Source organism: Oenanthe melanoleuca, chromosome 1 (assembly GCF_029582105.1).
Source record: "Oenanthe melanoleuca isolate GR-GAL-2019-014 chromosome 1, OMel1.0, whole genome shotgun sequence".
Lineage (NCBI taxonomy): Eukaryota > Metazoa > Chordata > Aves > Passeriformes > Muscicapidae > Oenanthe > Oenanthe melanoleuca.
In genome coordinates, this window is record NC_079333.1 from 5,549,139 (window position 1) to 5,563,532 (window position 14,394).

The 14,394-nt window shown below is 48.0% G+C and overlaps 1 protein-coding gene across 6 annotated transcripts in view; it reads left to right on the forward strand.

The window, feature by feature from the left end:
- The window catches only part of BCL9 (BCL9 transcription coactivator), a 57,518-nt gene that overhangs the window by 24,847 nt on the left and 18,277 nt on the right, over window positions 1–14,394 (forward strand). Inside the window, exons 1-2 of one of the 6 annotated variants that reach the window (XM_056493087.1) lie at window positions 1,045–1,257; window positions 1,576–1,757. The exons of 3 other annotated variants lie outside the window; for them this stretch is intronic. The gene's annotated coding sequence lies outside the window, so the exon portion shown is untranslated. Of the gene's footprint in view, window positions 1–1,044; window positions 1,258–1,575; window positions 1,758–2,771; window positions 2,826–14,394 lie in introns of those variants that run through there. 2 more of the 6 variants (XM_056493079.1, XM_056493094.1) reach the window with 2 other exon arrangements.

Below are 14,394 nucleotides of genomic sequence, written 5' to 3' on the forward strand. Positions count from 1 at the left end.
AGCTGGTTTCTCTGGGGCAGCTTTTATGAGCCTGGCCAAGAGAGGGCAAGGCCCCAATACAGGGGGCTGTTCTCGAGGTTGGTGGGGACGATCCCACCATCTGGGGCTCTGCTACCTGAAATCCTGAGTTACAACCTGTCTTTGCAGTTAGTAGCGTTTCGGAGCCTGTTGTTGTCAGTTCCCATGGTAAAACCCTTCAAGGACAGCCTTGGGAATTCACTGCTGTGGCGGATTCCCAAAGGTGGTGGGTGAAGTAGCAACTTAACTCTTGAGAGTGAAGTAAAGCACCTTGATCACGGCTCTCGGGAGCCCCAAAGAGAGGAAGGAAGAGACTTAAAGCCGTTGGAGGGGAGAGGCTTGGTGTGGTTATTTGAGACCGCTGCCTGCAGAGTTGCACAGTCATTTATAACTGCTTGAAATGTGGGGGGATGGGGTCGGGGGGATGGGAGGGGAGTCAGAGGAACCACAGCATCTGCAAACTGGTAGCGTTTTGTGCTCGTTTCCCCCGGTCTAACTCCTAAAGGGACAAGACAGCGAAGTACTGGGTCCGAGGAGGGAGGAGAACAAAAAAAGCAGTTCGCTAACTCCTTGTATTTTATCGCTGCTGTCGGGATTGAGGCACAAGGGTAGAATTTTCAAAGGTACCTTTGGAAAACGGAAGTTGGGTGCCTGACTTCCTTAGGCTCCTTAGAAAAATCCCAGCCTCTACTGCCCAGGGCAAACAACTTCCTTTTAAGCAAACCGCGATGGGTTCCTGGTGTCAGTGAGAGTGGGACTGGATCTTCTGTCAGAAGCAGTGTGAAGTCCATTCTCTTTCTTACACCTGGGCTGCCTGGCCAGCATGGTGGGATGCGTGAAGGACAGGAGGACTTGCAGGTGTTGCATTGAAAGATGTAAAAATGGGCAAGGTTTGAACACCAGGTGGAGGAGTGTGTGGAACCGACGGCAGCAAAGGTGGTGGTTCGAGTGTCGGTTCCCACACTTCAGCTGTAGAAGGTGCTGGCCGCGATCACTGGAAAGATGCAGGTGGGGCTGGCGTCAGTGGGTGGAAAGACTTGTCAGAGACCAAAGATTTCCACCTTCGGGTCCTGGATCCCGGGAACTTGTAGCCCCAGGGACTTGTCTAGAAAAGGTGTCAGTGGGCTGAAAGTCTGTTTCTCCAGCAAGAAATGCTTCGTGTCTCTGGTCTGCAAATGACAAAGGACCGAAACCCCACTGCTAAGAAGTATCTTCCTGAAGGAAGAGTATCTATTTGGGGTAAGATGTGATAATTAGCTACTGTTGCAGTGCTCAGGAAGCTGTAAAGAGTTCTTTAACAGTGTTTGCAAGGGGGCAAGGACTAGGGGAGGAGAAGAGAGGAACAAAAAGAGAAAAAGGGATTGCGGGCTGAGCAAAGAGAAGAGGTGGTTTTATCTGCCAAGAGCAACGCCCAGCGTGAATGTTGCGCTAAAAGGGTCTTCTTCCAAAGACTGGAGTTACTAAAAGTGGGAGTTGGACAAAGAATGGGTCGTTTGAGGATAAAGGGGGAGGGAGGACACTGCATTTCTCTTCACTGATGTTGTATTGGCTAAACAGGTTATTCAGGCAGCGGGGATAAGCAAAACTGATCCGCTGACTTTCTCTGTTCGGCTGCATCGATGTGCCACCGGTGGCTCGGAAACCTCTTCCTTTACAGCCACGAGATCGCCCATTTTAAGAACATTTTGTGGAGGTGAAGGAGAAGGATTAGTGGATGTTGAAAGCCGTCTTTTCACAGAGTAAGTCTCAGCCTGAAAAGGGCGGGGTATTGCTACAAATCTTCAAAACTCTTCACTGCCAGTTTGAAACCAAACTACATTGATGCCTAATCCCCAAACACGGAGCATTTGTCCAGGATGGGGCCCTTGAGCATTTTTAGGAGTTGATAGGTTGTGTCTGTTTGCCATTACTGGCTGGTCCCTCCCTGTTCAGTTCCAAGCTGCTGCTTATGCCGGCGCTTTCTCTCATCAGAAGAAAGCCCTCGGGTCACTCGGCGGGTGGGCAGTCGGGGTGCTCAGCCCCCGGGGAGGAGTCCGCGCTTCTGCTGCGCAAATTCCCCCGCTCTCAGAAACGTGTGCAAGGGACATGTGCCAGCGGCCCGGGCCGCTCCACGCTGGTCCAGCGGCTCGTGCCATCGGGCTGGGGGCGATTCCCGTGGAATCCCCATCGCGGGGGGACAGGGGGCTGAGGCAGCGGCGGGCCTGGGCAGGCCGGTGCCGAGGAGAGCGGGCAGGGCGGCAGCGTGGGGCCGGGCGGCGCCACCCCGCACCCCTGATCCGCCGCCCCTCAGGGGCCCCGCGCGCCGTTTCCGTTAGGGGGTGCCGCCGTTGGGGGCGGGCCCCCCGCGCGCGCCGCCTCAGGGGCAGCGCCAGGGCCCCTCCCCGGCCCCACCGGGGGCGCCTCCCCTGCGGTACCTGGCGGGCACCGGGAGCGCCCTTCCCGCCGCTCGGGGAACCGCGGCAGTGAGGGCGGCTCTCGGCACCCCGACTCCGCAGAGAGGAGTTTGGGGCGGAGGGAGGACGGCGGGGGAGGCGGCCCCTTTAAGAAGAGCCCCGGGCGCGTGGTCTCTTTAAAAGGGGAGGAGGGGGCGTGGCCGCCGCGGGGCGGGGGCCGGGCTATGTTAATAAAGGGGCGGGGCCGCGAGGCCGAGGGGAGCCTGTCTCTTTAAGAGCCCGGCTGGTACCACCGTGCGGCGAAGGGGGAAGGGCCGCGGTCCCCTCCCTCTGGCTGGGGAGAGGCGGGGCGGGGGGGCCGGGCGAGACCACTGCGCGGCGCGGGGAGCGAGAGGCGGTCCCGCCGCCGGCCGAGTGAGTAGCGGACGGTACCACTGCCGGGGCGGGGCGCGCGCCACGGGCGGTACCATTCCTCTCTCGGCGGGTTGCGGGACGCGGCGGAAGGGGGGGCGCGGGGGGGGAAAGAACCGGTGTGGGGAAAAGGCGGGGGGGGGGGGCAGCGGGCGGGGGGAGCGGGCGCGAGGGGCTGCGCTGGGCGGTACCATGTGCGCGGGGAGCTGGGGGGGAGGCGCCGGCGGACAATGGAGCCTGTGTGTGTGTGCGGGAGGGGGACGGAGCCGCCGCGCCGCCCCCGCCGGCCCCGGGCTGAGCGCGGTGAGTGCGGGGCGGGCACCGGGCACCGCCACCCGCAGCGCCCGCACCGAGTCCGGGAGTTGGGGGGCTCCCGGGGTGCCCCAGAGGAGGCGGCGAGGGGAGCGCAGGGGTTGCAGGGGGTGCCTGAGGGGCTGTGATCCATGGAAGGATGTGTGGGGAGCAGCGGGTGCTCCGTGAGCTGCGCTCCGTGGGGTGTGTGGGGAGCAGGGGATGCTCCGTGAGTGTGCTCCATGGAGGGATGTGTTGGGAGCAGGGGATGCTCCGGGAGCTGTGCTCCGTGGAAGGAGGTGTGGGGCATGGGGGATGTTCTGGAAGCTGTGATCCGTGGGTTGTGTGGGGAGCAGGGGATACCTGGAGGATGTGCTCCATGGAGGGCTGTGTTTGGAGCAGGGAATGCTCCAGGAGGATGTGCTCCATGGAGGAATGTGTTGGAAGCAGGGGTGCCTGGAGGATGTGCTCCATGGAGGGATGTGTTGGGACCTGGGGATACCTGGAGGATGTGCTCCATGGAGGGATGTGTGGGGAGCAGGGGATACCTGGAAGATGCCCTCCATGGAGGGATATGTGGGGAGCAGGAGCTGCTCCATGGAGGGATGTGTTGGGAGCAGGGGATGCTCCAGGAGCTGTGCTCCTTGGGATGTGTGGGGTGCTTTGGGGTGCGCTGGGAGGTTGTATGGAGCGGCACATGGAATGCTGTGCCTCGAGTTGTGGTGCAGGGGATGCCCTGGGGGCGGTGGTGTATGGAGGAATGTATGGGATGCCATAGGGGATGTGCTGGGAGGAGGGATGTGTGGGCTGTCCCGGGTCGCAGTGTGGTGCATGGGGTGCTCCAGGAGCTGTGCTCGGTGGAGGGATGTGTGGGATGCTCGCTGGGGCTCTGTGCGAGGTGCTCTGGGTTGTGCTGGGGGCACTGGGGCTGTGCTGTGTGCAGAGCTGTGGGGTGCAGCCCTGCGGTGATCTGTGCTGCCCTGAGCCGTGTGGAAGTGCCTTCGGGCCATGCTGTAGAAGAGGACAGCGTTGGGTGGACTAGAGATTCCAATCTCAGTGAGGAGCTGGAACATAGGATGGGAGGGGCTGTTGAATTGGGAGTGAAGACTGTCCTAGTGGGGTGGGAGCTGTGAACTCTGTGGTTGAGCTGAAGTGAGGGGCTGGGGCACAGAGATCCACAGTAGGGATGTAGGGAGTAGGATACAAGGTGAAACATGCAGTGAGAGGGTGGGAGATGCTGTGTGGGATATTAGATCACCTGGGATGTGCTGTGAGGAAGGGATGGGAGGCTGTGGTGCAGGAAGTACTGAACTATGGGCATCTGCAGGAAAAAATGTGGAGAGGTGGCTGAAGAAATGAGTATGAGGTTTGCTGGGGAGAGTGGTACATGAAGGGGAGCATGTGAGGAGTTGGGACTTGAGTCATTGTTAGAAAGAGATATGGGAGTAGGATTGGATAAGCACTGGGAGCCAGAATATTGGGTGGGAAGTGCTTTCAGCATGAGGGAGGGTGGTGCACATGGTCATGAGGGAAATTGTAGGGCTCCAGAGCTGGGAAGTAGTGTAGATAGATGAGGGGAGAAGGAATCCAGGGAAGCTGTTAGTATCACACTGTAGGAGGGATACTAAGTGTGGGAGGGGATCTTGTGTATGGAGATTGTGGGGAAGAGCAGTATCTGTCAAGGCAGGGGAAATGTGTTTGTTTGGAAGGATTCCTACTAGGTGGAGGAGAGGCTCTGTGTGTGTATGCATGAGAGGGAGTCTCTGTTCTGGCTGGCTGCAAAGGGGGGTGAGAGGCTAAATCTGAAGTTTCATGAGGTTAAGGATTGGATGATGAGAAAAAAAAAAAAAAAAGGAACAGTGGAGACCCCAAATGCTTAGGGAAATTGTGGAACAGGTTGATGCATGCAGGGCAGCAAGGTTCCACTTCCAGGATGAGAGACAGCCCTGTATTTCTGTTGTCCAGCTCCATGTCCCCAAGTTCTCTGTGCAGGTGATGGGTCTAAAAAGGCTCTGAAGATGGAGCATTTGGGATGTGGAAGGTGGATGTTACTCAGGGAAGGTAGACAAAGCATGAGGAGACAGATGGGAAGAATCTGATGTGACTGTCAATTGTGGGTTGCTATTTGGGTATAAAATATTAAGGTGGAATGATTACATGATTAGTGGTTTAATAGTAAACTACATGAAAAATCAGAAAATAGTTATGCAGTAAAGAAAGAATGAAGTAAGTGTCAGATGGGAGCTGATTGTGGAGTGATTCAAAGCCCACCAAGGTGAAAGGCAAGATGCTTTTATTCTTCACATGCCAAACCTAACATGGACTCTGAAGCTGGTCAGGGAACAACCATGAACCTCACTTTTGGGAGAGGAACATCAAGTCTTACCTGGTAGCCCTTACCTGATCAAGTAATACCTTCTCCTTGGTCTGGGCAGAGAAGATAGGGTTGTGCCAAGTCAAGTTTGTCTCCTGAAGCCTCCTTGTTAGTGGCTGGTTGCTTTTCTGTCAAAACACAGTTGGAGGAAGCGGGGGAGACAGCTCTCTCTGTTTTTAGGGTTCCAGTTACATTTTTATTTTCCTTGAAAGTATTTTGTCCTTGATTTCTCTGTGAAAAGCCCACACAGACATAGGATGCTCTGAAGCATCCTTAAGTGTATCAAGCTTTAAAAGCATGAGGCAAAAAAGTAATGCAGATTTTTTTCCCCCCTCTGTTTTGTTGGGTTATTTGATCAGTGATTGCTTGAGATATTACAATAACAACCGTTGGAAAGCTAGGCAAGGCATTATGCGAAATCAAATGAAAGAATTAACATACTTAAACAGTTTTATTCCCACTGCTTTTTGTTTATCCCTTCTGCTTCCTATGAGGTCTGTAATGGCCACTTTCTGGCTGAAGTGGGGTGTTACAGGTGTGGAAGTGGGGAACTTGGTCATGGGCACACACACAGAGTCGTTCTGTGTCCATGCCACGGCAGAGGAGCTGTGCCTGCAGGAGTGCACACGCCTGCATCCCATGGCACAGGAATCTGTTTTCTTGCCTGAACTGCAGGGGTTGTTTTCCTGATGTTTTATAGCCATTTTGGACAAGTCGGCATGATGGCTCTGTTATGCAGGGTGGATTTTTTTTTTCTTTTAACAGTGATCTCCAAAGAGATTATTTTTAATGAATGTGTCCTTTTTTTCTTACTCAGTGCATAAAAATGGCTCAAGGGCTCATATTCTTTCCCTGTCTCCCTTGCTGGCCTCTCCTCAAACAACAAAAGAAAGGCATCTTTCTTTTTTTGACTTGGAGTTAGCAACGATGTTAGTTTTGGGATTTTGGAATTTTCTCAGTGGGGCGAGTGTGGTTTTTTTTTTTTTTTTTTTTTTTTTGGTTTTTTTTTTTTTTTTTGGTTTTTTGTTTTTTTGTTTTAATTTTTTCGGGATTTTATTGTGGAGAGGGGTCTGGGGATCTTGGGTCTCACTGCACTAGTGTGAACTCTTAACACCTTAATTGAAGGGGTGGAGATGCTGAATCACTAACAAAGACCTCCTTTATCCAAAATGTTAATCAATCATTGACGTTAAATAAGTGTGAACAAAACCAAGCAAAAAAAAAACCCACCCTAAACAAGTTTTTGTGTAAGTCACCCTCCCATTCAGCTGCTCATCTTTGGTCAGGTTAACGTGATAAATTCTTTTGGGGATGTATTTTTATTCCTGTGGCACTTCGTTTTTGCAGTGTTTGGTAAAAGTTCTGTTTATGGCTTTCCAGTGTAGTTTTCCCAATGCAGATTATTTAGCTCCTGGATATCTGAAGATGTTCTGGGAGAAGTTGTGATTTGCTCTGGTGTGGGGGAGTAGCTGGACTATGATGATACTGTTGTGACCATCTTTTTGCACGCTAGAATTTTTTTCCTTGTTTCTTTTGGGGGGGTATTTTGCTTTTCTCTCTTGTGATCAGTTAATTTGTTTATTGGTCAACACAATCTTCTAAGCTAGGCAGGACCTGAGTTTTAATTTGAAAGAAAATAAATAGGTTTCTGGTTATACAACCAGAAACTTTGTAGATCTCTTCTGGATATTATGAATACAAAGGGTGTGGACTCTTTCTTCCCTGTGCTTTCCCCCTCCTTCCCCCCATCTTGCATTTCATCTTTACAGTTCATGTGCTTGGATTGTTTTCAGTTAGGGTTAGTCTACAGCCAAACTACATTTGTCACCAAATATCCAAATATAGAAGCTGAGGTGACTGTAAGCCACAAGGCTAAAATATTCATATACTACAGCTTTTCTGAGCAGTTTATATGTTTGATGTGGATAAGAATGGAGTACCTTTGATCCATATTTCCCAGCTATTCAAAGGCTTGCTACTCTGCAGCACATTGACTACCCATGCCTATTTCTACATGTTTCTTCCTAGATGTTGTTTTTTTCCTCTGAGTTCTTGACATGCTGTGTCAATTCTCTTGCCTCATAAGCTGTGCCTATGGCTTTGGAATTTTGCTGGTCTTTTATAAATTCAATAGGAAAAAACCCCACCCCCAAACAGCAACAACAACTTTATCCTGTGAAGCAATTACACTCAAGTGAGTATTCAAACTAATTCCTACCTTAAATGTAAGCTGTGCTATCTTGCAGGGCTTTTTTTTCTCTTCTGCTTTGTAGAAGTTTGTCAGGATTTCTTCATAGCAATGCAGCCTTCATAAAATCCTTCTAACTCGTTTGTGTGGCCTTGGACTTCACAGAAATCTCTGTGCCTCCCTAAGGCCTGTGGTCTGTTTACATAGATATGAAGTCCTTTAACCCATCAAGTTTTGCTGTGAGCTTGGATTTCCTGCTTACAAGCTCTGCTGGAGTCCCTCTAGTCTTCCTACTGGCAAAGTAAAGGTGTTAACTCAGTTTTTCAGAGCAATTTGTGAATGAAAGGCAATTTCACTGCTGAATTTTGTTCAAGCACTGCTCTACCTATTTAATTTAAAATAGCTTTCCCCTCTGTACCCTTACTTGTCTGTTAGGTTTTTTTTTTTTTACTACTTTAAAAGTTTAATTGTTTTGGAGCTTGACGTCCTTTGTAGTAGGGACTATACAGGTCCAGAAGAACAGGAACTTTATTCATAATTAGGAAGTCCAGATAATCTAGAAGAACTTGAACAACAACAGAAAAAATCGATCTGTTGGTAAATTCCTGAAGGGTTGCCTTTAAGACCATGCAGGCTCATAAACACTGGTTAGCAACAATAGGTGACATTTAATGTGCTGAATCCAAGTGAGCTGTTCCAGTGTTAACTTTTGATTTGTATTTTTGAAGAAGCAGGGGTGTGCTTTGTGATTGCACCCTTACCTGTGGGCTGAGCTGCCCTCTGTTCCTATTCCTGTGAGTGCTTCCTTCAGTGCTAGAGATGGGTTTTGAAGAGTCCTTGATGCTCCATCTGTTTTGACTCTGCAGCACCCCACTGTGTGTGCTGGTGCTGCTGTTGGAGCAGCTGGATGCTGGAACGGATCAGGGAGCTGATCTGGATTAGAAGTAGCCTGGCAAAGAAATGGTGATACTTAGCCTGCATCAGTTTGCCAAACTGGTTTGCTGTTTGGCCACAGGCACATCAGACAGTGTGGTGCAGGGGTGGGAGTAAATATTGGTAGCAGCATTGCTGCCAAAAGGAATGCTCTTCTAACTATACCCTTAAGAGTCTGCTAAGCTTGCTAAATGTTTTTTACACCTGTTTGTTACAGCTTCCCTTGCCTGTGAACAGTTTCCTCCAGCTTACCTTGTTCTTTTTGCCAAAAAACATCTCTTAACATATATGCAAGGTATCAAAAGAGAAGCCCTCTTTAAGAAGCTTTAAGCAGGGCCAACAGAAGAGTGTGGTGGCTTCACTATGGAAAAGTTTCTGCTGTCTCAAGACTTTCTGATGATACAGAACATGTACTGTAAATTGACGATAGACTATTTAGTATGGTTGCAATTAAGCAGTGAAACTCATGCTGTGAGAATCTTGCTGAGGAGCAAGAATTCAACAAGAGTTAAAAAGCATCAGATGTCTTTAAGAATATGAAGAATATTCAATTATCGTAATCAGTGACAGTAGAATTTTTGGAAGAGGTATTAAGCCTGTCTAAACCTTCTTTTTTATTCTGCTCTAGAAGTTGTGCTTCTATATTGGGAAAGGGAGGAATGGAATAGCCTGTTGTGCCTGGGTTTGCTGCAGGGTTCTCACACTCTTCTCTGGAAACTTGATGTAGAACTAATGTATGAGATGTGCCATAGGCTTCTGGTTGGAACCATCCTGAAATCTGATCTGAGTTACTAAACTGTGGCTGTCGTGAAGTGAACTGCTGCTTCACAAATTTTTACGTTTTCTTTATTCCAACTTCTTTGGGTTGTTCTTACCTATTCTTTTCAGAGTTGAACCTGAGCACTCTGGTTTTGATATACTTTGACAACACTAATTGAATTTATTTTAAATACTGTTATGAAATTGCAGTTAACTATATCTGAAGAATTAATGTTATCTCTTTAGAGAGATCCCTTTTTTTCAGACAGACTTAAAAGCTTTAAAGCAGAAGTGGGATTTTCCTTGTTTGGCCTCCAAGAAGATGCTTGTGGAATAGGGAAGGGAGATGAGCAGTGGAACTGTAAGGTGGTTGGCCTGTTTGTTTTTAAAACCTTGGCAGAATCAATGAAATCCTTTTGCAGGATGGAAAAAAGAAAGAGCCTTTTAATACTGACATGATTTCTTTCAACAAAGAAAGATGGAGAAATGTTCTCTGAGATTTCACTGAAAATTGGGCGCTGTAGTCTTGAAAACAGTGCTGGTTTTGAGTGCTCCTTAGTGGTACAGTCGATGGCATAAAGAGTGGATGGTATACACAATAATTTAGCTGCATATGGAATCGAGGGAGAGCTTGCTGTTTTCTGTATTGAGTTCAGAGCAGTTGTTCAGACAGAGATAGCCACACAGCTGCCTGTTCAACTCCTAGCACTGGCAATTACTCTGAGCTGGGTGTCTTGTTTTCATGGCTCTTTGGCCTCTTAAGAAAGCAGCGCTGCTGTGTTTTTCCTCCTTGGCTTTCTGATGGGGCTCTGCCTGCATAGTAGCAGAGCAAGAGAGCTTTAAATCATTGACCCACCTTGTCACTGGATGGTCTCCGTGTGCCTGTGGTTGTCCTCTCTGCCTGCTGAACAAAGGGTGCAGATATCTGTTTTACCTTATCAGCAGGGTGGCTGGGGCCCATGGACTCTTTTAAAACCAGGGTTGCTTGGATTTGGTGGCGAACTTGAGAACAGAGCTTAATGTGCCTGTGATTTATCTATTTGACCATGTTACTTACGCTCTACAAATTGCTTTGAGTCTCTGAGTCTGCCTGTGTATGTTGTGTCAAGCTATCTTTGCCACCTTTGCAGCGTGTGCAGAGTTGTGAAGACCTGAACAAAAATTCTGGTTTAGTGGTTCACTGATAAAAACACTGGGTAAGATCGAGCTATGCAGGTGATTTTTCAGATTGCTCAGAGCTCTGCTTTCTGCATTTTGCTAAACTGACTTCTTCAGGTGTCTTGATATCACTGTTCCACTGCCTGTGAAACGGCAATGCTTTATCTATGTACCAATCTGGATTTGTTTGAGGATTGATTAGAAACGTATTTGCAGTGTAATATAAAACCAAGCTGTAGCCTGTTGAGGTGAGCAGCCACAGCCTCAACAGGGACAGCTGGTACAATGCACAGTTGAGGCAGTCCTGTCTATGGAAAAACTCTTTTCAGGACTTCTGCTGGTGGAATGGAAGTTTTCCACCACATTTTATATGTATGTATGAGGAAAAAAATAAGAAACTTCAGGTCAAAATGATTTGACAGCTCGTTAGCAAGAAAACGCTTTCTTCTGCCTCTTGGAAATAATAATTTTTTATATATATGCATATATACAAAAAAAAATTAACCTTCTTGTGGTTGGGGTATAAAAGGTTGAAACTGTCAGGCAAATAGCCACCATCCAGCAGAAATGCTTCTGAATGCTTTAGTGAAAGCCAGCTTTGATTTGACAGTTATGAGGCTTTGAAAATAGCGCTGTGTTTATACAGCACAGTAAATACTTTGAAGTGCGTTAGGCTGTGCTGTACATGCGTGGCTAACTAGAGGAATATTAAATGCCTACATCTTGTGTTGAGTGAGGGAGGATCCTGCAGCAATTGGAATTGCATGCTCCTCATACTTTTATAAGATCGTGTCAAAGCAGTAGGTTTGATAATAGACCTGATTATACAATTGCTTAATTTCTTGTCAAAATAACATTTTTACGTGCAGTGTTCTGAGATCTTTGAGGTGACCTCATGTTATTTATCAAATGTCAGTTTTTCATCCCAGCAGCTTTGATATAATCATGTAGCATCGTGGAGTACTGTGTACATGCAGTTTTTGCTTGCTGGAATTCTTTGAAGTGCCTTGCTCCTTGGAAGAGTCATTGCTGTGTGGAAGAGCCTGCATTTAACGGTGGGGAAGCCAGTATGGAATCACTGCACTATGTCACTGAGGGTCATGCTGCCTCTCACATGCCTAATGTGGGTTTAAAAGCAAAGAAATGAGAGGTTCAGTGCACCAGGGACAAGCACACCCTGGCACAGATTTTACCCAGCAGCAAGCTGTAGGGGATGTAGTAATTTCAGCTCTGCTCCCATGGGAATGCTGGGTTTGTGGTGTTGAGATCCCCAGGTGCCTGAGAACAGCAGGAGGGCTCGTGCAAAGGAGCAGAGCAGAGGGATGGCTGGTGGTGACAGTCCCGAACAAAAACTGGTCTGGCAGGCACTGCTGGAAAGTAGTGATGCTCAGGGGAGCCTTGGAAAAGTGCTTATTTGGGAGGAGGGAGACCAGAGAGCTGTAAAGGTGAAGGTTAACATGAAGGAAGGTGTATGGCTCGCCCCCAGCAATTCCGACTGGTGTCGTGTGTCGTGTCCCCTTGCAGCAGAGTGGGGAATTACTGCTTGCTGTAGCACTGGGTTTTTCTCAGAGGAGCTCTGTCCTGTACTGACCCATCCCAGCCCCACTTAGCTTATGAAAACTGACAAGATTGCAGCCCAAGGAATTATGCCTGAGGATTGCTTCTTATCTTTCATTCTGGAAGCCTGTTGAAGGGATGCCAAAAGGGAAGGGAAAAGCACTTGGGTTTTTTTCCATGCTGAACTTATTGGTGACTTGTTTCTCCCAAGCCTTTTGTTTAAGCACTGTGGTGTTAATACTTGTAGAAGAACAAACTGTTATCTCATTGGTCTGTCTCCCCATCCAGTACTTCAGCATATTTTCCCCCAGCCCCTTTCAACAGATTAATTCCTAGAGAATGGGCTGCTGGCAAGCTCGACACAGGTGTCTTTTACCTGTGGTTGTTCATGCTGATACCCCTATTTAAGTTTTTGAAAAAATAAACCCAGAGAAGTAAGGAAAAAGATTACCTGTGGCTTCTCCCAACTCCTGAAAAGTAAATGAAGTTTTGACAGAAGCCAAGGCTATGAAAGCAGGCCATGGAGAACTCTCATTACCCACTGGACTCCTGCATGCAATGCTGACTGATGCTAAGACTACTAACTGCTAACATGATATGGAAAGCTCCAGAAACCTGCCATATATTAGGGAAATACTGTTAAAATGTTTCTTGAAAAATCCCTTATTGCTCAAGCTTTTGATCTTTATCGGTGTTAACAATAGCTGGAACTCCATGGCAGCCCGGCTGCTGCTCAGGTAAGCGACGCTCCACGTAGGGAGCTGCAAACTCCACTTGCAAAGTACATAGACTGCTCCCAGCACTGCTAACAGAGGTGGAGCTGAAGTGATGTTGGCAGCTGCGCTGGAGTGCGCCAGGCTGAGCTGAGGTCAGCGCGATGTCGTGACAGGGTGCGCGACGGCGTCCCCGACACCCCGGCTGACCCGCACCTGCCAGTGCCACTGCTGCTGGGGAAGCTGAAATGGCAGCAACGCCGAGGGGAAGTGTTCAGAATGCTCCTGTACAGAAGCAGATAGTTGTAGCTTAGGCTTTGAGGGGTTTTCAGAAGAATTTTTCTTTTGGCTTTTTCCCCAGACTGATTTCTGGAACTGTGTCAGAATCTGCCAAGAGCTTGTTCCAGTCCCAAGTGAACCAAGTAGTTCAAGCGTTTTTTACATAATAGCAGATGGGAAACTGAAAGACTCTCAGTGTTTGCCTGTGTACACCTTGAATTTGATCACCAGTGTCCATAAGTGTCTGTCTCCACTGCTTCGGGGAGGGAGTTGTACAGAGTCAGAAGTTGTCTAGAACAGCCTTGCATCCCCACTGGAGTAGTAATGCATTGAAGTGTTGTTAAATATACTGAAAATAAAGTTTAATGGATATATAGTTGTCTGTTTGACAAGAAGTGTTAGTGTTATTCACAACTCTTGAAAGTTATGCTTGTGAGAGTAGCGGGCAACATGTCTGTTGCAAAAGACTATTTTAGAAGTATTTTTAAAGTACCTAAAAAGACTGATTACTTATACAGCCTTTATATCATGGCTACTGTTGGTTATCCATGTACTTGTCAGAAGGAAGAGAATAGTTGCTGGAGATACCATTTTCTCAGAAAAGGGGATAGTGACATGAGAAACTCATAAAACACTTAATTCTCTGAGCCTTTGGGTTTGTATTGTGCTTTGACAGTGATTGTCTTCTGTGCATTTTAAGGATGTAGAGCAAAGGTTGGACTTTTGTGGCCTTTGTTTTGAATGGACTTCAGGAGAGATTTGTTCTTTGTGAAAGGTCCCCATGTGTGGTGATAGGGGCTGGGGAGAAATATAGAGGAAGGGTGTCTGTACTGTCTTATTTGAGAGATGTGGATGGGCAGGCACAGATAGGCTCAGCAGGGCTGCCTTGTGTGACCACACTGTACAGCATTTGCATGGGGCTGATTAAATATTCTTACAGTTTCTGGAAGGCTTATCCTGTGGTCCTAAATTCTTACATTAAATGAAGGAAATCGAGGAGCTTCTCTCCATGTAAAGAATCTTGCATGCCTTTTCCCTGTCTGTGTCTGTTGGTATTCAGGGTGCTAATTTTAGGTGAATCTGTCTTTGCTCAGCCCCTTTTTCTGTGCTTAAGGGATGGTGGTAGTTGTGGGCAATAACCTACTCATTTAGAGTTTGAGAGGTGCTTGTACACCACATGTGCAGAAGAAGATATTTTCCCTGAGGAGGTTGCAATGCTGCCTGGTGGAGATTGTGTAGCCCCCACATTCATGTCACCTAAACTTAGTTTACTACAAGCTCTTGATTATTCCGTTTATTGCGAGTAATTTCTGGTGTAAA